We start from the raw sequence: 25,980 nt of genomic DNA on the forward strand, positions 1-25,980 counted from the left end.
AATAAATTACAAGGGAAATATAATCCCTGCATTCGAGGACTTTATAGGTGGAGAAGTGATGTGTGGATGCTATCATGGAATGTTTCCTGGATAGTGTTACGGTTTCCTCTTTTAAAGTAAAAGCATTAGATTACCTCCTCCTTTTTCAGAAAAGTCATGAGGCAAGCCATCTTAGAGAATTAGAAAGGGCAACGGCTTAGGCTAGAGTAATGTTGGCTTACAGAATAAAATTTCTGTTCATTATTTTTTCCCATACACCATAAAGGTTAGATGGAGTTTTATCTATTTTGAAGTTATGTTTGAGATAGGCTGATTTAAAATACAGGCTATGTGGCTTATCCAAAATTCACTTTGGCAGGTTGTAGGGAATGCATCAAAGAGATAGCCAGTCCTAGTAGGGAATAACTGATTCTCAGATACAACAAAGAGACCTATGTGATTGTTAATGGTAAATGACATAACATACGTATTAATAGAAAAAAACGTGATTTCAGGTCTGAATCCCAAATTCAAATCACCTGAACTGATGATTTAAAGTGCAGAAACTTCTCTCACATGGACAACACTATAAACCAGTGCTCTAATGAGAAGCATTAAATATACATTTATTTAATGATAGATAATGATTCACCTAGGCAAAACCAGGTGAACTAGCTTTACTTGTTTATAGGTCTATTTTTTCATTAAATTAAGACTCAATCAAAGATAGTAACCATGTCCTTTTTGTTTTTAAGAATGTAATTTAACATTAACAATTAAATTCCATCACAAAGTATCCAATGCAATATTTTTCCTTTTAATAAATACAAATATATAAAAATGCTTCATTTTGCAGACTGTCTCTCTATCAGATTATATATATCCTAGAATACATGCCCTCCTTTATAATTCTAAAGCTTAAACTATGTATATTATCAACTAAATTATTTACTCATATATATACCATTTTTATCTACATTATAAACTCTTTTATAATATATTTATAGTTTTTATCTTTCCCAATTAAAATGTTACTTTTCGTTACTAATATAAAAATATTTACATCTAAAAAGGAAATAACCTAATTTTTATTAATGATAACCTCACCACCTAACAGTGCCTACCACATGTTAGGTCCTCAGTGTTAGCTTTAACTACACTGTTAATAAACATTATTTAGATAGGGAGTTGGAGTAGCTGCACCCTTATGCTTTTGATCCCTGCAGTGTTTCAATATTTATTCTGAAATGTTGTAAATCCCCCAAAACATCTATAATCAAACATAAGCGCAAAATTACCATGCTTAGGACTATGTCATCTCCTCCCACAAAGATAAATAATAGATTTTATGTTATCTATGACCTACCATCATAAATAGAATAGATAATGCCTCACCAATTACACTAGTCTTCACTGGCGTCATTCCATTTTCTGGGTTCTCTTAAAAAGTAGCCACTGATGATTTTTGAATGGCCTATTTAAATCTATTAATAAACAAGAATGGATATTCTAATCATTCTTATTCTCTAGACATAACTAAGTTCCTGGAACTTTCATGAGAAATTTCTGGTACTTCCTGGTTTCAGCTATTCAACAATCCCACAGGAATAGAATGACACAATTTGGTTCTAGATTCTGGCTTCTGGCTAAAAAGAAGAAATACAAACAAATACTAACATTATATAGAACAGCTTTTGGGAAAGGTTGGCACATTTAATAGGACATAATTTTTATTTTTCAAGATTACATAAAAGTAAATTGTGAGTTAAAAAAAAAGAAAATCAATAAATAACAGAACTGATTTCTGTAAGTACACAGAGAGAGAGTGATAAAAGAAAGCACAGGCTATAAAACACTGATGAAAGCAACTGAAGATACATGTTAATGGAAAGATATTCAATATTCATGGACTGGAAAAATTAATATTTTTAAAATGTCCACACTACCCAAAGTAATCTACAGATTCAATGCAATCCTTTTCAAAATTTCAATGACATTTTTCACAGAAAAAAAAAAATTCTAAAATCTGCATGAAACCACAAAAGATGCTGACTAGCCAAAGCAATCTTGAACTGGAGGCATCATATTCCCTTATTTCAAAATACATTACAAAGCTACAGTAATCAAAATAGAATGGCATTAAAAAAAGAAACATACACAAACAGAAAAGAATAGAGAGCCCAGAAATAAACCCGCATACAGTCAAATAATTTTTGATAAAAGTGCCAAGAACACACAGTGGGGACCACATAGTCTCTTCGATAAATGGTGTTAGGGAAACTGGATATCCACAGGAATAAAAGTGGACTCCTTTATCTTACACTATCTACAAAAAAGCAAGTCAAAAGGTATTAAAGACCTAAATGTAAGACCTGAAAACATAAAACTATAAGAAAACACAGGGGAAAAGCTCCTTGACAGTGGCCTTGACCGTAATTTTTTGACTATGACACCTAAAGCTTAGGAAACAAAAAAAAAAACTAAACAGATGGGATAGCATCAAACTAAAAAGACTCTATACAGTAAAGGAAACAATCAACAAAATCAAAAGCAACCTGTAGATTGAAAGAAAATATTTGCAAACCACATATCTGATAAGGGGTTAATATCCAAAAGTATAAGGAACTCATACAACTCAATAGCAAAAAAAAAAAAAAAAAAAAAAAAAATCATACAATCTGATTTTTTAAAAATGGGCAAAGGACCTGAACAGACATTTTTCCATACAAATGGTCAAAAGATATATGAAAAGGCACTCAATATTACTAATCATCATGGAAATAAAACCAAACCACACTGAAGTATCGCCTCACACCTCTTAGAATGGCTATTATCAAAAAGATAAAAGAAAACAAGTGTTGGTAATGTTGAAGTGTTGGTTGGTGAAGAAAAGGAAGAAAAGGAAATACATCTAAACCGTTGGTGGGAGTGTAAACTGGTACAGTCATTATGGAAAACAATAGCAGGTTCCTCAAAAACTTTAAACTACCATGTGATCCAGCAAACCCTTTTTGGGGTAACCTAAAGGAAATGATATCACTACCTTAAGAGATATCTACAGTCTCATGTTCATTGTAGCATTATTGACAACAGCCAAGATGATATGGAAACAATATTAGGGTATATTAATGAATGAATGCATAAATTGTGGTATGGTGTGTGTGTACGTGTGTGTGCGTAAAACTTACATGTAAATAGAAATATATATGTATATACTACTCATCCTTAAAAAAGGAGATCTTGCCATTTGTGATGACATGGATGAACCAAAGGAACATTATGCTAAGTGAAATAAGCCAGACACAGAAAGAAAAATATTGCATAATCTCACTTATATGTGGACTCTAAAAAAGTGGAATACACAGAAGCAGAAAACAGAACTTTATTTACCAGGAGTGAGAAGGTAGGAGAAATGGAAAGGTGTTGGTCAAAGGATACAAAGTTGTGGTTATGTAGGATGAGTAAGTCCAAATACCTAATGTATAGCATGATGATTCTCGTTAATGACACTGTATTGTATACGGGAAAAGATGCTAAGGGAGTAGATTTTAGGTGCTCTCCCCACCTCCCACCTCCCAAAAGGTAACTATTTGAGTAGATGGATATGTTCATTAGCTTGACTGTAGTAATCATTTCACTATGTATATCAAAACATCACGTTGCACACCTTAAATATATATAATTTAATTTTTAAAACTAAATAAATAAACCTATTAATAAAAAAGGATATTTTATACTATAAAGTCATTTTCTTCTTTTTTACATTAATTTCTAAGGTCTTCTAAGATTAAAAAGTTGTAAGGGAGGTTACACAAAGCATTGTCAGGTAACAGCAAGCCATCAACACCACACTTCAAATTAGAAACATAAATGCCAGATATTATCATCCCTAAAAATGAAGCATGCTACTCCAGTTTTGCCTTCTAAGTTTAGGTTGCTGAAGGTCAACCAGTATGTTTCCTCCTCTTTCCATGATAAGAGAAGCAAAGCTAGCTTTTAGTCTACGAAAATTCAAGTTTTTCACATCCTAGTATAAAATGAAGTCCTGAGAATCTAATCAATGATGAATTTTATTAAAAATTTTCTTTTTTAACTCTCAACACTATCAAAATTCTATATTCCTATATTAACAAAGAAAATTATACATTGTTTTGGTATATCCACTATCCTTACTAAGTTTCTTTTTACTTTTTTTTAATTTATTTTTATTTTTATTTCTTTTTTAGGCGAGGCAATCCTTGGTTGACCTCACAGATTGCAAAGACCTTGTCAGCTTACAATCTTTTATTTTAAATTTTTTTTTACGCCTACAGTACTTGGTCTTTCTAAGTGGTCTCCCATCCAAGTACTAACCAGGCTTGACTCTGCTTAGCTTCTGAGATATCAGACGGGATTGAGCTTGTTCAGGGTAGGCTAAAAGTTTCTTTTTGAAAACTGTGTGAAATATACCTCAAAGATGACCTAACACCACTAGAAGCCTAGCCCTAATCTCTATGTCTGTGTTACTGAAAAGTTACTTCTTTTATGATAAATTCATTAAATAACTGCAAATGTAACCACTAGTTAAATAAAGTTAAACCTTATTTCACTTAGCATAATACTTTTTCAAAAAAGAATTTTAAACAAATGTCTAATTGTACCAGATTTAGTCATTCATGAAGTGGAAGCACTATCCATGTCTTCATAGCTACATATTTCTAAGTATTGTCTGTCACCGGCAAATTCAAACATAATATCCGAAGAACTCACGATTTATTTAAAGACATCTTATATCATTTCATTTCATTCTTTCTAATACCAAGAATGTGGAAAAATACCTAGGATAGAAAAGTTTTTACTCAGTTTGTGTTCTTTTTGTGCTCTTACTCAGAAGCAATGAATACATTTGTCAGTGTATTCCAGGAGAAATAATCAACAATACACCAAATAATGCCCAAGCCAAAGAGAGGTAGCTATAAAGACTCTCTAAGAAAGACTTTGAGTGAAAAAAAATCAAATAAATTAATTTTTTAAATAAATTCATGTTTTGATGCACTGTCTGTCCACCTACCCTACTCAAAATATATATGAGATTTAAAAATAAAAATAAAAAGAGGAAACCAGTAAGATAAAGATGTGCATTAAAATAAGGTAACTATCTCCCTGAATCAGAAAAGTAAAGCTGTGATGAGGGCTGAAGTCAAAAACACATAAGACTATAGGTTAAAAAGAAGGCAATGGGGTCTACAGCCATGCTACCCTGAACAAGCCCGATCCTGTCTGATCTCAGAAGCTAAGCAGTGTCAGGCCTGGTTAGTACTTGGATGGGAGACCACCTAGGAAGACCAGGTGCTGTAGGCATTAAAAAATAAAAAAATAAGGGATCGTAAGCTGACAAGGTCCTTGCAATCTGTAAGGTCAACCAAGGGTTGCATCACCTAAAAAAAAAAAAAAAGGCAATAGGAAGAGGATTCTGGTAAAATGGTGCAATAGGAGGTACCAGGAATCTGTCTACCAACCTCAACAACAATTGCTCTGACAGAATCTGTGTGCTATAACTATTTTGGAACTCTGAAGACTGATGAAAGATTGCAACTTCCAAATGGAGACTTGGATGGATAAATCACAGTTAATTTACTTCAATTTCAGCTCTTACCACAGCAGTTATACATACTCGACTCTCAGCCACAAGACAGGTAGCTGTATACATGTTCCTGGAGCAGCCTGCACATAGTTTGTGGGAACCCAGAGGGGCAAAAAGGACCCTGTCCTCCAAATATCAGGGATCTTTGTTCTGAATGCTACTTCTGATCTCAGCGGTGCAGACAAAGAGGCAGGCAGCCATTGCTGTTGCAGCTCCCCCTACTGTTGCAAGCCCCTCCTCATTCAGGTGAAGTGACTTGCAGGTAATTTAAAGGATTTTTCCTTCCCCTTTATTTTCTGCTTTTTTCACTTTCAGAAACTAGCTAATAAATACCAGAACATTCAACAACTATATATAGGAAAATTTTTAAAGTTACCATGAATGCGCAGAGTAAAGGCTCAGAAAAAACTGAAGAGGTCTTAAGATTACACCTCAGGTTGATCTTCAGCACACAGACACACAACATAAATGAATGAATGAATGAATGAATGAATGAACACCCTGCCTGAGGAAGGGTGAAAATCTGATTTCCATAATTAACACATTACTAAATTCAAATGTCTAGTGTTCAACAAAATATCACAGGGCACACAAAGAAACATGAAAGTATGGCTTATTCAAAGGAAAAAAAATCAAAACTGTCCTTGGAAAAAGACCTTATAACAGATAATCTGTCTTACAGATTCCCAAAGAACTAAACTGTCTTACAGATTCTCAAAGAACTAAAGAAAAGATGTGGATAAAGTCAAAATAACACATGAACAAATGGAAATATCAATAAGAAATAGAAAACATAAAAAGAACCCCTCCCCCTGCCAAAAAAATTCGAAAGCTGAAAAGTCAAGTGAAATGAAAATGTCACCAGAGGAATTCAATAGCAAATTTGGACAGGCAAAAATATCAGTGAATCTGAAGGTAAGGCAATGGAAATTATTGAGCTTGAGGATGAGAAAAAAAAATATTGATGAAAAGCAAATAGAATCTAAAAACCTGTGTGATGCTATGAAGTGAATCAACATATGCACTGTGGGAGTCTTAGAAGAAAAAGAAAGAGGCAGAGAGATATTACAAAGAAGGAATGCCTAAAAGCCTCCCAAATTTGATAAATGACATAAATATCTAAGAAGCTCAATGAATTCCAAGTAGGATGAATTCAAAGAGATTCAGAGCGAGATATGTTATCATCGAACCGTCAAAAACAAAGGTAAAGAGAGAATCTTGAAAACAATAAAAGTGAACTGTCATACATAAGCAATCTTCAATAAGATAACAAGTTTCTTATCAGAAACTTTGGAGGCTAGAAAACAGTGGGTACATATATTCAAATTGCTAAAAAACAAACAAACAAAAAAACCTAAAAAGCAAAAAAATACCATCAACCAAGAATTCTATATCCAGCAAAACTGTCCTTCAAAAATGAGGAAGAAACTAAAAAATTCCCAGGTAAACAAAAGCTGAGCGAGTTTGTAAACACTAAAACTTCCCTGGAAGAAATGTTTGTGGGAGTCCAAAAGGATGAAAGAAAAGGACACTAGACACCAACTTAAAGCCTTAAGGAGACATAAAGATCTCAATAAAGATAACTAAACTTTTTGTTTTATGCATAATTTAAGAGAGTAATATATTTAAAGAAAAATAAATTATTAATGTAAAAGCAAATAATACTGTAACTTTGGTTTGTAACTCCGAGTCTTGTTTTCAACATAATTTAAAAGATTAACACATTTAAAACAATTACTAGTTTTACGTTTGGAGGCACACGATGTATAAAGATGTCATTTTGGGACATCAACATAGAGAGGTGGGAATGGAGCCTTCAAAGAGCAAAGTTTTTCTATGTTATTAAAGTTATGCAGGTATAAATTCAAATTAGTTTTATAACTTCAGGATATTAAATGTAATTACTTGTGAGCTGCAAAGAAATAGCTATAGAATATATATACAATGAAATTATAAAGTAATTTAAACATTTTAATACAAAAATTCGACTGAACACAAAAGAGTAACGAAGGAAATAAAAGAAAAGAAAGCTATAAGGCATATAGAAAACAAAGAGCACAATGACAGAATAAGACCTTCTGTATCAGTAATTACTTTACAGATAAATGTTACAGACAAGTAGGAATCCAATCAAGATGGCGATATAGGTAAATGCTGAGCTCAATCCTCCCAAAACCACCTCAAAATTACAACTAGTTGAGTGATGTCACAAACATGACAGAGTGAAAGATATCCGCAGATCTATCCCCTTGAAACAACAATAAGCTGAACATCTAAAACTCAACAAAACACCCCAAAACACCCAAACTGAACACCAGCACATCTGAGCATGAGATCTGTGCATAAGAGATACCACAGGTCAGAACCCTAGGTGTTGGGCGGTGGACTTGGAGAAACAAAGAATCTGCCTCTCACAGTGAGAGCTCCCTGTAGAAAGGGGGTGGGAGGGAGAAGATGCAGCAGGTTCCCCAAACAGCCCTGCCTAGGAGAGTTGTGAGCTCCACACAGCTCATGATAGGGCCCAGGCATCAGGGCAGAAAGCAGAGAAATGGGGACGGCGGAGAAACAACAGTTGGTTTTTACCAACCGCAGCTACGAAACCAAAGCTGAGACACAGTCCCCATCCCCTATCCCGGAGGGCCCCTCCACCCATAACCTACGAGATCGAACACCACAGAACCCCAGTGGAATCTGAGCAAATGCTACCGAAACTGTTGCTAAAACTGACAGGTACTGAGACTGAGAGTAGCAAGCGTGATTAAACATCTATAAGAAAAAAAAAAGGCATTATTAAGGCTTTATATAAAGCAAGAATCCAAGAGGCTTTTCTTTTGGTTTCCAGTAGGAGAGTTTAGCTAGATACATTATTCTAGGCTGCCTTCTTTGCAACAGGCTAGAGAGACCTTTATATAATAAATCTTCTGGGGTGGGGGGGGGGGGGGGGGAAGCAGAATATACTTCCATTAATGCCCAGGAGAAGAAACACCATGAACAACCAAGGTGACAAGGCATCTCAGAAAGAAAGAGAAAAATCTCCAGAGAATAAGTTTACAGACATAGAAATATGTGACTTAAATAACAGAGAATTCAGAATGGTACTTCTGAAAAAACACAGTGAGTTCTGAAATGAGTCATATCAATAATTTCGAGAATTGAAAAAACAACTATACGAGAACGAGGAGACTGAAACTCACAAAAAGAAATGAATAGACCTTCTGGAGATAAAAAAAACACACTTCAAGAGTTGAAAAATGAAATAGCAAGCTTGAGAAATAGAGTCTACCAAATAGAGGAAAGGATAAGTGATATCGAAGACAGAAATCTAGAAATAAATAAGAAGGAAGAAGAGAGAAACCAAAGAATGAAAAATAATAAAAAAGAAATTCAAGAACTAGCTGATACCATCAGGAGAGGAAACATAAGAATAATGGGCAAGGAAAAGGAGCAGGGACTAGAAAGCATTTTCAGACAAATAGTGGATGAGAATTTCCCAAATCTAAGGAATGAGCTGGAGCTTGGAATTCAAGAAGTCAAAAGAACACCCAATTATCTCAACCCAAAAAGGCCTTCACCAAGACACATTGTATTAAAATTATCAAAAATCAATGACAAAGACAGAATTCTCAGGGCTGCCAGGGAGAAGAAAATGGTAACTTATAAAGGAAAACCCATTAGATTACCGTCTTACTTCTCAGCGTAAATTTTACAAGCCAGAAAGGAGTGGAATCAAATATTCAAAATATTAAGTGAAAGGAACTACCAGCCTAGAATTATGTATCCAGCTAAACTCTCCTTTAGATATGAAGGAGAAATTAAGACCTTTCCAGACATACAAAAATTGAGGGAATTCTCTATCACAAGGCCTGCACTACAGGAAATACTGAAAGGGGTCAGCTCCCTTAAAACAACATGACAAAAAAAATAATAATTAGGAGTAAGGTGACTAGCAGGCTGATAGAAGCAGAGGAGTACAACTCTTACTAAGAACAGGGCATTATAAGCTTAAACAACAAGAAGAGATTTGCTATAGCAAGATAGTAATGAACGTTCAGCATGCATAGGGACAAACTGAGACACCAATGACTGAAAAGGGGGAAATTCAAAGATCCGAATTTGCAAAAGAGAATAGACATAAGGCACGTGCAGAAGAAAATGGACAACTGTATATATATAAAACTATCCTTTACATATTCGTAATGGTAACCACATGTCAAAGATTCAGAACTGAAGTATGTAACATAAAACAAGAAGGACCAGAGGGAAAATCCACACAAGCCAACCAAAATAAAGAAAACAAAAACACAAGAACAAGGAAGCAATGGAAACACTGAGCTACCAGAAAGCAAAAGATAAAATGGCTATAGGAAGATCTCATATTTCAATAATCATCCTAAATATTAATGGACTGAACTCACCAATAAAAAGGTACAGAATTGCAGAATGAATCAAAAAATCAAAACCCAACCATATGCTGCCTCCAGGAGACACAGACAAACACAGACTCAAAGGGAAAGAGTAGAAAATGATATTTCAAGCAAATGGCATTCAAAGAAAAGTGGGAGTCGTGGCACTAACATCGGATGAAACAGACTTCAAAATAAAAAAGGTAAAGAAAGATACTGAGGGATACTTCCTAATGATAAAGAGCATTATGCACCAAGAAGACATAACACTTATACTCCCAATCAGTGAGCCCTGAAATATGTAAAGCGATTACTAACAGAACTAAAGGGAGAAACAGACCAAAAAAACACTATCATAGTAAGGGACCTAAATACCCCACTGTCAGATATGGACAGATCATTCAGACAGAAAATCAATATGGAAACAATGCTCTAAAATAACACATTAGACCAACTGGACATAATTGACATTTACAGAGCCTTCCATCCCAAAGCAGCTGCTTATACATTCTTCTCTAGTGCACATGGAACATTCTCAAGAATCATCCACCGACTGGGACACAGAGAAGGCCTCAGCAAATATAAGAGGGTTGAAATCATATCAACCATATTTTCTGATCATAATGCTTTGAAACTAGAGATCAACTGCAAAAAGAAAGCGGGTAGACCCACAAATACATGGAGATTAAATAACATGCTACTAAAGAATAACTAGGTCAGAGAAGAAATAAAAAGAGAGATCAAGAGATACATAGAAACAAATGATAATGACAGTAAAACATATCAAAACTTTTGGGACACAGCAAAAGCAGTCATAAGAGGAAAGTTCATATTACAGGCCTATCTCCAAAAACAAGAACAAGCCCAAATAAACAACCCAACACTTCATCTTAAAAACCTAGAAAAAGAAGAACAAATGAAGCCTAAAGTCAGCAGAAAGAAAGAAATAATCAAAATTAGAGCAGAAATAAATGAAACTGAAAACAAAAAAACAATAGAAAAAATAAATGCAACAAAGAGCTGGTTCTTTGAGAAGGTTAATAAAATTGACAAACCGTGGCTAGATTCACTAAAGAAAAAAGAGAAAGAACACAAATAAACAAAATCAAAGATGAAAGAGGGAAAATTACGACAGACACCACAGAAATACAAAAGATCATACAATATTATGAAAAAGTATATAACACCAAATTTAATAACCTAGAAGAAACTGACCGGTACTTAGAAAAAGACAACCTTCCTAGACTGAATCAAGAAGATCTGGAAAGTCTAAATAGAACAATCAGCAGTATGCAAATTGAAATAATCATCAAAAACATACCAAAAAAGTAAAAGTCCAGGACCAGACGGCTTTACCAGTGAATTCTACCAAACATTTAAAGAAGATTTAGTATCTATTCTCCTCAAACTCTTCCAAAAAAATCGAAGAGGAGGCAATATTTCCCAACTCATTTTATGAGGCCAATATTACCTTGATACCAAAACCTGGTAAAGATAACACAAAAAAAGAAAACTACAGGCCGGTATCTCCCATAAACACAGATGCAAAAATCCTAAATAAAATACTAGCAAACTAAATATAGCAACATATTAAAAAGATTATACACAACGATCAAGTGCCTTTATCCCAGAAGCACAGGGATGGTTCAACATATGCAAATTGATTAATGTGATACACCACATAAACAAATTAAAAAACAAGAATCATATGATCATATCCACTGATGCAGAAAAAGCCTTCGACAAGATACAGCATCCATTTATGATCAAAACACTTAAAAAAAATCAGTACAGAAGGAAAGTACCTTAACATAATAAAGGCCATCTATGACAAACCCTCAGCCAACATTACAGTTAATGGTGAAAAACTCAAAACCTTCCCTCTAAGATCAGGAACAAGGCACGGCTGTCCACTATCACCTCTGTTATTCAATATAACATTGGAGGTCCTAGCGAGTGCAATCAGGTAAGAGAAAGATATAAAAGGCATCCAAATAGGAAAGGAAGAAGTCAAACTGTCACTATTTGCGGACAGCATGATTCTCTATATAGAAAACCCTAAAGACTCCACAAGAACACTACTAGAAACGATAAGCAAATACAGTAAAGCTTCCGGATACAAAGTCAGCATTCAAAAATCCATTGTGTTCCTATACTCTAATAATGAAGTGTCAGGAAAAAAAAGTGGAAAACATAATTTATTTTACAATTGCAACAAAAAGAATAAAATACCTACTAATAAATCTAACAAAACAAGTGAAGAACCTATATAATGACAACTACCAGACCCTATTAAAAGAAATCAAAGAAGATACAGAGAAATGGAAAGAAATGGAAAGATATTCCGTGTTCTTGGATTGGAAGAATCAACATAGTTAAAACAACCTTATTATCTAAAGCATTATACAGATTTAATGTAATCCTCATCAAAATCTCATTGGCATTTTTTAAAGAAATAGAACAAAAAAACATCAGATTTGTATGGAAGCAGAAAAGACCCCGAATTGCCAAAGCCATCCTGAGAAAAAAAGAACAAGGCTGGAGGCATCACTCTGCCTGACTTCAAATTATACTACAAAGTGACAGCAATCAAAACAGCATGGTATTGGCAGCAAAACAGACACACAGACTAGTGGAACAGAATTGAGAGTCCAGAAATAAACCCATATTTATATGGGCAAATAATTTTCGACAAAAAAAGCCAAAAACATGCAGTAGAGAAAGGAAAGCCTCTTCAATAAATGGTGCTGGGAAAACTGGAGAGCCACCTGCGAAAGAATGAAACTAGACTGCTGTCTATCACCACACACCAAAATTAACTCAAAAGGGATTAAGGACCTGAATATAAGACCTGAAACAATAAAATGCCTAGAAGAAAACATAGGAACTGAACTCAAGGACCTTGGACTTAAAGAAGATTTTATGAATTTGACCTCAAAGGCAAGGGAAGTAAAAACAAAAATAAATGAATGGGACTACATAAAACTAAAAAGTTTCTGCTCAGCGAAAGAAACCGTCAACAAGGTAAAGAGACAATCATCCGAATGGGGAAATATATTTGCAAACAACACCTCCTATAAGGGCCTAATATCCAAAATATACAAAGAACTCATGCAACTCAATAACAACAAAAAAACAAACGATCCAATCAAAAAATGGGCAGAGGACCTGAACAGACACTTCTCCCTAGAGGACATACAAATGGCCAACAGATAAATGAAAAGATGCTCGACATCGCTAGCTATTAGGGAAATGCAAATCGAAACCACAATGAGACACCTGTTGGAATAGCTATAATCAACAAGACAAGTAAAGATCAATTCCCACTCACAATAATGGACAGAACAACCAGACATAAGATAAGTAAGGACACAGAAGTCTTAATATAAAAAAACTAATGAGATCTATCAAACATATATGGAACACTCTACCCAACAAAAGAACACACATTCTTCTCAAGTGCAGTTGGGACATTTTCCAAGATAAACCATATGTTAGGCCACATATTAAGTCTCAACAGATTTAAAAAGATACCATACAAAGTATCTTCTCTGACCACAATAGGAAGAAGTTAGAAATCAGTAAAAATGTAAAACAGAAAAATGAACAAAATTGTGTAAACAATACACTTTTACAAAAAATGAGTTAAAGAAGAAATCACAAAGGAAATTAGAAAATACTTAGAGATGAATGAAAATGAAAAATTATGTGACACAGTAAAAGTGGTATTAAGTGAGAAATTTATAGCTATAAATGATTACTATTAAAAACAAGAGAGATCTCAATCTAACTTTAACATAAGAAATTAGAAAAAGGAGAACAAACTAAACCTAAAGCAAGCAGAAGGAAGAAAATAAGGATTAGAGTAGGGATACAAGAAAGAGAAGAGAAAAACAATAGAGAAAACCAATGAAACCAGAAGTTGGTTCTTCAAAAAGATTTTTAAAAATTGACAAAATTTAAGCTAGATGGGCTAAGAGAATAATAGAATAGACTCTTATTACTAAAATAGAAATTAAGGTGGGGACATTATTACCAATTCTACAGAAATAAAATGAATTAATAAGAGAGTGAAATGAACAACTGTATGCCAACAAATTTGATAACCTAAAAAAATAGTCAAATTCCTAGAAACACAAAACCTACTAAGAATAAATCACAGAGAAATAGACAATGTAAATAGATCTATAATTAGTAAGGATACTGAATTGTAATTAAAAATCACCTAACCAAGAAAAGCCCTGGACCTGATGGCATCACTGGTGAATTCTACTAAACATTTAAAGAACCAATACTGTGCTTGGGAAATATATTAAGCTTTTGATCATTTTACTTAAAGTTTGCCACAAGAATGCAAATTATGATATATGCTGAGGTAGAAGGCTGATGAGCCAGATTAAAAGCAATCAAACTAATAATTAAATTACCTGCCTAATATTATGTTTCAATACAAGTATTGAATACAGTGACGCCTGCAATTACAGATATGGTATGCAAACATATCTATACTCCAGTAAGGTCTTTAACCAGAAAATAATGTTGTGCTAATATCATTTTGTTTAAAAATATGGAGTGTCATTAATTTGGTGTTCATTTTAAGGTATAAAAGTGATTAATTAGCTATAACAACCTGGTATATAAAACATTATTATAAAGTCAGAAAAAAAAGAAATTACTATGTGAGACCATCATTACTATTTTGAAGGACTTGGTAACTCCCGTTTCAGAAGCTTTACTCTAGATTAAACAACATTGACAAGACTGGCTGGCATTTACTGAACATTTATTACGTGTCAGGCTCTGTTCTAGCACTTATGAGGTTTACTTCAGTGGATGATCACCACAGCCTGCTGAGTGAGATGCATCATCAGTCTTTTGTTATAGATGGAATAGTGAGCTGGGAAGCAGCAACATGAATGGGTTAAACAGCAGCAGCTGGAAACCCACCAAGAAAAAGCAGAGGCCCTCCTCCTTCCTTTCTCCTGAGAAAGGAGCTGTGTTATGCTGTCTTTGGAAGAACTGGAGCTTCCTTTTTGTCCAGAAAATAGTATTGTTCATGACACTGTAGATGAGTAACTGGTCTGCACTGGTAGATAATTTTACCCAAAATTTTATTCCTGAAGTTTCAGAATTAACTTTAGAGAAATACAGGCTGGACTATCATCTATGAACCCTCATCTCTTAGATGCTTTATTAACTATATTTAAAGATCTAAAATGTTTTCTTTTTCTAACTGTAATAAAATATTTTTAAAGCACCAAAAAAAAAATTGAAAATTAAAAATAAAGAACCAATACCAATCCTTGAACTTTTCCAAAAAATTTAAGGGAGGGAATACTTCCTAACTCTATGAGGCCAGCATTATAACTCTAACTTCCTAACTCTATGAGGCCTGATACCAAAGCCAGACAAAGACACTACAAGAAAGAAAACTACAAACCAATATCCCTTATGAACACCAATGCAAACTTTTCAACAAAATACTAGCAAACAGCAGCACATTACAAAGATTATATATCATGACCAAGTGAGGACCTGGATTGCACAGGTGGTTCAACGCATGAAAACTGATCAACATTACACTCCACATCAACACAAACTAAAGGGAAAAAAACATGTGATCACCTCACCTGATGCAGTGAAAGCATGACAAAATCCAACAACAACCTTTCATAATAAAAAAAAAAAAAATCCAACAAACTAATAGAATGAATAATGTATGTCCACATAATAAAAGCCACATATGGAAAACCTAGAGTGTACATCATACTCAATGGTGAAAGACTAAAAGCTTTTCCTCTAAAATCAGAAACAAAGCAAGGAAGCCTGCTTTTACCATTTCTATTCAATAAAGTATTGGAAGTTCTAGCCAGAGTAATAAAAAGAAATAAAAGGCATCCAAGTTAGAAAGGAAGAAGTAAAATTATCTGTTTGCAGACTATATGATTTTATATGTAAAAAAAAACAAACAAAAAAAACCCCTAAACATTCCACAAAGTACTATTAGAATAAATGAATTCAGTAAAGTAGCAAGATACAAAGTCAACATACAAAAAAATCAAATGCATTTCTAAAATTAACAATGGACAATCTGAAAACTACAAAGTGATATACAGTTTCAAAATCTCAATTGTGTTTTTTGCAAAAATAGAAAAACCAAATCTAAAATTCAAGGAAATCTCAAGGCACCCTGAATAGACAAACCAATCTTGAATAAAAAGAAAACTGGATAACTCATACTTCCTGATTTTAAAACTTACTACAAAGTTACAATGATCAAAACAAAGTGGTATTAACATAAAGATGGACATATAAACCAACTGATTAGAACGGAGAGTACAGATATAAACTCTTACACATATGATCAAATTATTTTTGACAAAGGCGCCAAGACCATTCAATGAAGAAAGGACAGCCTTTTCAACAAGAGAAATCTGGGTATCCACATGCAAAAGAATAAAGTTGGACCCTTACCTAACACCCTATACAAAAAAATTAACTCAAAAATGGATCAAAAACCTACATGTAAAACCAAAAACAATAAAGCTCTTAGACAAAAGCATAGGACAAAATCTTCATGACATTGAATTTGGCAATGATTTCTTCGCTATGACATCAAAAGAATAGGTATCAATAGAAAAAATAGATGTGATAAAATTTTTTACATTTTGTGCATCAAAATACACAATGAACAAAATAAAAAGGTAACTAACAGAATGCGAGAAAATATTTGCAAATTACATATATGTTAAACGATTAACATCCAGACTACTTAGAGAACTCCTAAAACTCAATGACAACAACAAAAAAAATGGTTAAAAAATGGGCAAAGACCTTGAACAGACATTTCTCCAAAGAAGATATATGAATGTCTAAAAGCACATGAAAAGATGGTCAACATCACTAATAATTAGGGAAATGCAAATCAAAACTACAATGAGATACCACCTCACACCTATTAGGATGGCTACTATCAAAAAAACAGAAAACAACACGTGTCGGCAAGGATGTGGAAAAACTGGAACCCCTGTATCCTATTCAGTAGAAATGTAAAATGGTATAGCCACTGTGGAAAACAGTATGGCAGTACTTCAAAAAATTACCACATGATCCAGTAGTTCCACTTATAGGTTCTCAAAAAAATTGGAAGTAGGCTCTCAGTGTATTTGTACACCAATGTTCACAGCAGCATTATTCATAATGGCTAAAACATAGAAGCAACCCAAATGCCCACCGATGGATAAATGGATAAGCGAAATGTGGTATATATATACAATGAAATATTATTCAGCCTTAAAAAGGAAATTCTTCATATGTTACAATGTGGATGAAATTTGAAAACATTATGCTTAGTGAAATAAGCCAGTCACAGAGAGACAAATATTGTATGAATCCACTTATATGAGGTACATCAAGTAGTCAAAATGATAAAGATAGTAAGTACAATGGTGGTTATCAGGGGCAGGGGGAAGGGAGAATGGGGAACTATTGTATAAATGGGTGTAGAATTTCAGTTTTACAAGATAAAAAGAATTATAGGGGTGAATGGTGGTGATAGCTGTACAACAATGTGAATGTATTTAATACGAATGAACTGTGTATTTAAAAATGGTTTAAAACGGTAAATTTTATTATGTGTATTTTACCACAATAAAATAAAAAGGCAATGGATAGTTTGGTTCCTACATAAAGTCAAGTCAATTTAAAGGGCACTAAGTGGGACAGGGATCAGGAGCCAGGTTCATAGCTTGAAACCAGAGGCTAGTGTGGGATTCCTGTGTTCACAAAGAGAAGCTGAAAAAATGCTATGAACAGCTGCCAGGACAAGAGGTTACATAGAACTGCTGACAAATAGAAGCAAAAAAAAAAAAAAAAAAAAAAAAAAAACCAGACACAGTCTTGAATTAAATCAAAAACAACCACATTTTCTCCACTAGTTCAGTGGCTAGATCTGCCATATCCTCAATATCACTATGTTCAAGAGCTGTGAACCATCATTATAAGACCTGGCTCTAGACTGGAGACTTAAAAGCTGAAAGAAGACAAGTATAAAACAACTAGACAGAGAAGGATGAGCACAAAAAGAAAGAGTAATATCAACAATCTCTTCTCAAATGGGACTTTAAACCAATATTCCAACAGTTGAACACAAAATTACTTCAAATAAAATCATTTAAAAGTCTTATGAGAACTTCAACTTAAGTATATTTGAGGTATCCAAAGAAATAAATGAAGAAATAATTTCCTCTTTAAAAATAAGCTGTCATGAAAACATACAAGCAGAACTAAACCATTAGATTTCTTTATGTATTTTTGGTTTAAAGCGTCATCACTTTTTACACTATTAACAAGATCAATGACTGGAACACAAATGTGCTTGAGATGAAATTAATTATATAGAACAGTCCAACAAAGACTTCAAAATAAGCACCCAAAGAGATAAACTTAAAAATCATTTCCACTTCTAAAAGAATAAGAAATTATGAAAGCACTCAGAACTGAAACAAAAACTGGTGACACACACACATATACATATATTATATGACAAATATATATCTTTAAAGAACTAATAAAAAATCCTAGAAATAAAAAATATGGTCTGTAGAGAGCAACAGATAGGATAAAATCCTCAAATAGACACAGTTGAACACAGAACTGGTGAACTGGAAGTTCAAACTGGATAATTTATCTAGAATGCAGCACACAGAACAAAGAATAAAAAATGTAAAAGAGCAACTAAGAGACATGAGAGACAGACTGAAAGGATCCAATTTATGACAATAATAAGTTTTAGAATAAATGGATAGAAAAAATATTGAAGAAATATTTGCAGAAATAATGAGTGAAATTTTTTCCAGAATTGAAGACAAGAGGTTCAGATTAACAAATGATTCTGAGTTCCCAAAAAGTAAATAAAACATCTAGATTCATAAATGGTAAATTGCTCATACTTTGGAAGATTCAGATACTCCAATGCAATTATATTCTTTATAAGCCTATGCCGTACTAATCAGCAAAAAGTAAAGTTTATTACCTTAGATTTGTGAATGGAAATTGCCATGATATAGTCATTTATGTCAAGGGAACTGAAATGAAGCTTTTAGGTCACAAAGAGGTTTGCCTTATGCTTATTCCACCTCTGAACATCTTGAGCTCTACTTCCTCCTCGCCAAAGCAAACAGACCATCTGCACACTTCATCTTGAAAGAAGCCAACCCACTTCACCAACTAGTATCCTTCATTTGCATAGAGAACTCAAATGAAGTTTTAACTCTTGTACTTTCATGCTTGCCATAGAAGCACATCCTGGAACTTGCTTACCCTAGAGTACCACCACCTGGACCTTAACAACCTTTTTTGAACTAGTCATCACACCATGTTCAACAGCCAATAAGACAAGTTTCTTTTGTTACAACTTATGATTTTTGCCTTTATAAGCTCTTGCTCTCTTTGTCTTCCCCAGAGTATATTTCAGGTTTTTCCCTGAATCTGTGTCTCGCAGATTCAAATCCTTTAAGACTTCTAATAAACTTCTGATTTGCTTTACAGCCTTAGATATTTATTTATTGGTGGTCAGTTTCATTCTACAAAGAATCTAAAATGACTTCTCAGATTATGTATAATACAATAATATATGTCTTATACAAATATGTACAAAAAGGAGAATCAGAGAAAATTAAACATAATAATAGACCAAGACCAGGTAAAAAGTTAGAATATAGATATATAGGCTACAGTTTCTCAGACTGAATTTCTAGGCAGTCAGAGCAAAAATAAAAAGTTATTAGTGATAAGAACTGCATTGTTCCAAGCAGAAAGCATAGGGTAAACAAAGATGTTCATAGCTTTCATATAACAAATGGTCTGTTAATGATGTAATAGGCAATACCCACAATAATATCTCTACAATAAATGCAGTCTATTTCATCAAGCTATTTCCTATAAGGCTCTTATATGACATAGTTCCTATCTGTTCCTCAACTTCCTCTCACATTACTCCCTGTAGTACTTGATAACATTCCAGCGCTAACCAGTTAACATACCAACCTCCTGAACACACACACGCACGCATGCACGCATGCACGCACAGCATTCAACCTCTTCACACCCTCAGCACCTAGCATAATGCCAGTGATGAAGCAGGTGCTTGATAAATGATGGTGGATTTTTAAAAGATTAAAATTGGACATATTACTAAGTGAATAGTGACTCTCATTACACCTCAGTGAAAGCAGTTCTGTTGAGAGCGAAAATAATTTGGCCTCAAAACTCAAAATTCAGTCCGATTAAGAAATAAAACCTAGAACAATTAAATCAGAAGTTGCAAATTGGCACACTTCAGACAAGAAAAGCCTTTCCAGATGTTTTATTTGCCATGTAATATTATAAGCAGCAAGAAATATTAAAGAAAAATTTTAAGGAAAAAAATATATTACATAAAGGTCTACCAATTATTTTACTTTAACACTTCTTGAAGACAACAACAACAGTTCCCTCCATTCTGGATTTGCTCGAACTAGAAAACATCTTTTGTCATCCTGATCTCTCGACTCCTTGTTCCTAGTTCTGCACTTCAGAGTTACAAGAAATTAGTCAGATTTTACACACATACACACTCCATAATGTAAGCTATTGAAAATCTGCAGCCCCTACAACCATTTCCTCAAACAGCATGATTTCCAGACTCAGTACCATCTGTGGTCATCTTCTGGATGCATTTCAGTTTGCCAATGTCTCTTTCAAAACGCGCCCAGAACTAGATTTTAAGGAAAAGGGAGGAAGGAGCAGAAGACAAAAGACGCTGAGAAGTTACTTTACTTGCACATCTGTAAAATGAGAATAATAGTTATTACCCCAAAGAGTTATTGGAAAACATAAATGAGAATGCCTGTAAAGTACTTAGGACAGTGCCTGATACAAAGCAATTCATTCTCTGTACTATGTTGTTTAACCCATAGAACAGAGAATGTTAAGAGTCCACAACATAAACTGAAACTTATATAGGGAGGTTGAAACAGGGGAAGTATTTTTTTTAATCATCGTTTTTGATCAATGGTTGGAGCAAGAGACCCAAACTCAACTAGCAGGACCAGGCAAAGAACAAATGAGTGAAGACATGTAAAATCATTGTGCCCTGTGTAAAAGCAGGGGAGGAAAAGGCACATTAACACATGGAAAAGTTTGAAACTACAACTCTAGTTTGAATTCTCTCCCTCTCTGTAATCCCTCTTTTATCCAGGCCTAACACTAAATTCACTAATATAAATGATGGATTTGGGGAGGAAAAGAATAAAAGCAGTATAAGCAATAATTTCCACTCACTTGTTTAAATGGGTGCTATAGAATAGCCACAAAAAAGGCAAAACTCACTAGCAAATTTATATGCCAAGGAATACGAACATTTTCTCATATACAGAATTTCTTCTTTTAATATAGTTTTTAAAACTTTATAAACCAAACTATATTATTTTGAGAAAAAAAAATTAGTCTATTCTTTTCCACAAATGTATTTCTAACCATTACTGAGGCACTCAAAAATAAAATAATTTTTTAAAATAAGTATCAGTATGAACACAGAAAACAACTCCCAACTTTCTATCAAGATAGTTCTCCTTACTGTTCTACATGATGACACTGGCAGAACAGAGAGTTCCAAGTATATAGTCCACCATGTCAAATAATTTTACCGATGCTTTTTTAACAGCAATAGCCAGAAAGCTAACTGCACATAGCTAAATTAAGTTACATTTTAAACTTCTATGCTGATGAAGTTTACCAAAGAAGAATCCCACCACATGCATATAACACTAACTTCTTGGGTAGTACACCCAACTTTTCATAAGTTTATTTCTTAAAAAAATAAAAATAGCAAAAACTTAAATGCAACAGGGTGATTACCACAGGGTATTTGACAGAGTGTCCATATTTGCTCTGTGTTTGTCCTCAGGCAAGGAACCGCCCTTAAAGTCCACAATCTTTTCCTGCTCTTTCTCTCCAGCCACAGTAACTTTTTGTATCCTTCCTTCACTAGCAGCATTCTGCCAAAGACTACAGGAAGTATATTAATACACAGAACTTGCCTTTAGCAACTTCGGTTTGAGTACTGCAAATGATTTTACCAACACCTTGATTTTACTCTAATATTTAATGTTGTTTAGTGATTCATATGGCTTCTGTGCTTTCAGAGATTCATTTGTTCTGTTTGTATAAATAGATATGCAACACATCTGTTATTTCTGGAGAATTACAAAGTAAATTTCACAAACTATGCTTAAAAATAAACATTAATATCCTTGTAAGAAACTGAAAGCAACAAGCCACTTGAAGTTCAGGGCTCAAACCCCTTTGAGTGTAAATAAGATTATGTAATATTATTTTATTTCCTTCTTCTAATATTCCCCTAAATATGTATTACAAATTTACTCTGCATGTGCTTGAGGTACTATTTTTTTGAATTGCTCTCATATGATCAATCTCACTTGAATTCTTTTCCTTTGTAATGTTTTTCTATTCAGATAGCTTATCTGTATGTTCTCTAAATCTCACAAATACTCCTCAGCCTTTTTGGCCAATCAATCCTTTGTAAAGAGAATGGCAACGTACACCACTAGTAATAATACTATAAAGGTCATTTTTTCCAACTGACTATAGTACCGTATCAGTGGCTCTGAAGAGAAAGAAGTTAATTTATTTAATTGGAAGATGACGCACAACCACAGAATATAAGCTCCATTGGTGCTAGGACTTTTTTCTTTCTTTCTTTTTTGGGCACTGCTACATCCAGTCCTAGAAGACCGCTCGATAAATATTGTCAACACATGAAAACTTGTATATATTAAAATAAACATCTAATTTTAAAACAGTAGTTTACCAAAAAAAAAAAAAAAATTAAATGTAGTAGATCTTTCCAGAGCATAGATTCCCATTTATTTTATGGTCTAACTAAGGAAACATCAACATTCATAAGATTGAACCCATGACAGAGATAAACCACAAGACAAAAATATTAAAAAGGAACCAAAACACAACCACCATATTTTTAAATACCATTTTAAAACTGATAGAAGAAATAAAAAGTTCAAAGCAGCTGCTCATATAAATTGTGATTCCATTTCTTTTTGAGATATTTAGTCTTGACTATTTAGATGATGCAACAACAAATAATAGCCAAACCTATGGAACTTCCCAAAAGGAAAGTTTATAATAGTGTCATTCCAAAACATTATTAGACAGCCGGTAACAGAGATATTTCACGTATTTTCAATTTAATAACTAGCAGACCCGCTAAAGGAAATCTCCACAATAATGACAAATGGTCTAATTTTCAGTTGATTTTAAAATGTATATAAATGTAACAGTTAAGAATATATTGGCTTTTACATTTAAGAAATTATTTATGTAAAAAGTAAAACTAGAAATAACCTAAAAACTGAACAAAATATTAAATAAATGATAGTATAACAAATAAAATTAAATATAATTATCCCAAATTATAATATGCAGTTATTTCAATGATAATATGGAAAGTTGTTCATAAAATACTGATAACTAAAGAAAGGATACACTGAATAAACAATGCCTTTATAAATTTTAAATAAATCCACTCAATATATTTAAAGTGTATACATGTACATAGAAAATATTATAAGGTTATATTATAGAACATTAATTAATTAATAAAGGCAACTGCTACAAGAGAGGACAGATGATTTTTTTCCATTTGATTTCCAGAGTCTACTACAAAAAATATCTTTCACTTTTGTTATATCCATATGAAAGAAACTGTGTAGCTCTCTAAAGTTATATCAGGGACTTAAAGTATTCTGTGCGCTCAAAGCCTGTTCTTCACAAAACTTTATTAGATTATAGTGAAATTATATATATACATATAAATATAAAACCTTAGGACATTACTGCATAAAATATTTCAAAAAACTTATTAAAATAAAGGATTAAATTAAGAAGAAAAGTAGAGCCCAACGATCAATCCAACACAAGAAAGAAATAAAAATATTCAAGTGAGAGTTATACAGCAACCACAGAGAAAACCGAGGTGGAAACAAGAGGGTGCTGGCTCAGGAAAAGAGGTCTCTAACAAAACGAAGGGTTGGATAAACTCAAAACCTGAGTATTTAAAATACTGGAAAACCTGAGAAAATTAAAGAACTAAATAGAGATGTTCATGGTTTGAAAGACTCAATATTGTTAAGATGTTAATTCTCCCCAAGTTGAACTAAAGATTCAAAGCAATCCCAATCAAAACCCCAACTAGCATGTTGGGGAAATAAACGAACTGATTCTAAAATGTACATGGAAATATAAAAGGCCAAAAACAGTGAAGGCTCTTATACTACCAGATATCAAGATTTATTATAGAGTTATAGTAATTAAAACAGTGCAATATTGGCAAAAAGATTTCAAAAAAATACATTAATGGAATAAAAAAAAGTCCAAAAACAGACTTACACATATATAGCTACCTAATTTACCACAAATTATCACTATAATATTGTGGAATGGGAGGATAAACTTTTCAATATCTGGTGCTGCCTCAATGGATATCCACATAGAAAATGAAATCTTGACCCCAATCCCACAGCATATACAAAAGTTTACTTCAGATAGGCCATGGCACTAAACGTGAAAGATTAAACAGTAAAAATTCCATAACATTACATAATATCTTAGGTAGACCTTAGCGTAGCAATGAATTCTTGAATAAGACATAAAAAAACACTGACTATAAAAGAAAATAAATCATATTTCGTTAAAATTGAGAACTCGTTTTCATCAAAAGAAACTAACAGATAAAAAGCAAGCCATAAAACATGATATTTCTGCATGAGATTAAAGAGATATCTATAATACATGTATCTGACAAAGGATTCAAATCCAGAATATATAAAGAAAAAAGCCAACAAGAGACTTTAACAGGTTCTTCATGAAACAAAAGATCCAAATGCTCAACCAATGTCTGAAAATTTCCTTAACTTCATTAGTGATCTGGAAAATGCTAATCAAATCCACAATTTCTTTACCCCTATAAACTCACCACAAAGGCTAAAATGAAAACCACAGACAAAACAAAGATTTTAAAGAAACTACAATTCTCATTCACTGCTGGTTGAAGTGTAAATTGCAACAATCACTTTAGAAAACCATTGCATATATTCCAAAGCTGAACAACACATATCCTATGACACAGCAAATCGTTCCTTAGGTATATACCCAATAGACCACATTCATAGTCACCAAAAGATACATACAAGAATGTTCACAGTGGCACACCATTCATAAGGATTTTATTCATAATAACAGCTATAATTAGAAAGACAGACAATGACAATTATTGGTGAGGATGTGGAACTGGAACCTTCATACACGGCTAGTGGGAATGCAAAGTTGTAAAGCCAATTTAGAAAACAGTCTGGCCATTTCTTAAAAAGTTAAACATAAATTTACCAAATGACCTGATAGTTCCACTCCTAGGTATATACCTAAGAATATGAAAACACAAGTCCTAATAAAAACTAGCATGTGAATGTCTGCAGCAGCATTATACATAATAGCTAAAACTGGAAACAATCCAAGTACCTAACAATTAGTGAATGAGAAAACAAAATGTAACATATATCCATATCATGAAATACTGCTCACAAAAAAAGGAATGAATTATAGATATATAACAAAACATGCATGAACTTCAAAAACATTTGCTAAATGAAAGAAGCCAGACAAGATTATATACCATAAGAGTACATTTTTATGATATGCCCAGAATATTTATAGAGACATAAAGCTGATGGCTGCCTCAGGCAACAAAGACTGACTACAAACAGGTACAGGAAACTCACTGAGATGATAAAAATGTTCTATGACTGTATTGTGCTGATGGCTGCATAATTCTATACATTCACTAAAAATCACTTAATTATACATTAAAATGGATAAATTTTAGTGATATATAAATTATGC

At 33.3% G+C, this 25,980-nt stretch overlaps 1 protein-coding gene and 1 pseudogene across 1 annotated transcript in view; one reads left to right on the top strand and one right to left on the bottom strand.

The window, feature by feature from the left end:
• FCHSD2 (FCH and double SH3 domains 2) overlaps window positions 1-25,980 on the bottom strand; it is a 212,655-nt gene that overhangs the window by 149,559 nt on the left and 37,116 nt on the right.
• On the top strand, window positions 5,201-5,319 carry LOC120590684 (uncharacterized; annotated as a pseudogene).

Source organism: Pteropus medius, unplaced genomic scaffold (assembly GCF_902729225.1).
Source record: "Pteropus medius unplaced genomic scaffold, Ma_sr-lr_union100, whole genome shotgun sequence".
Taxonomy (NCBI): Eukaryota; Metazoa; Chordata; class Mammalia; order Chiroptera; family Pteropodidae; genus Pteropus; species Pteropus medius.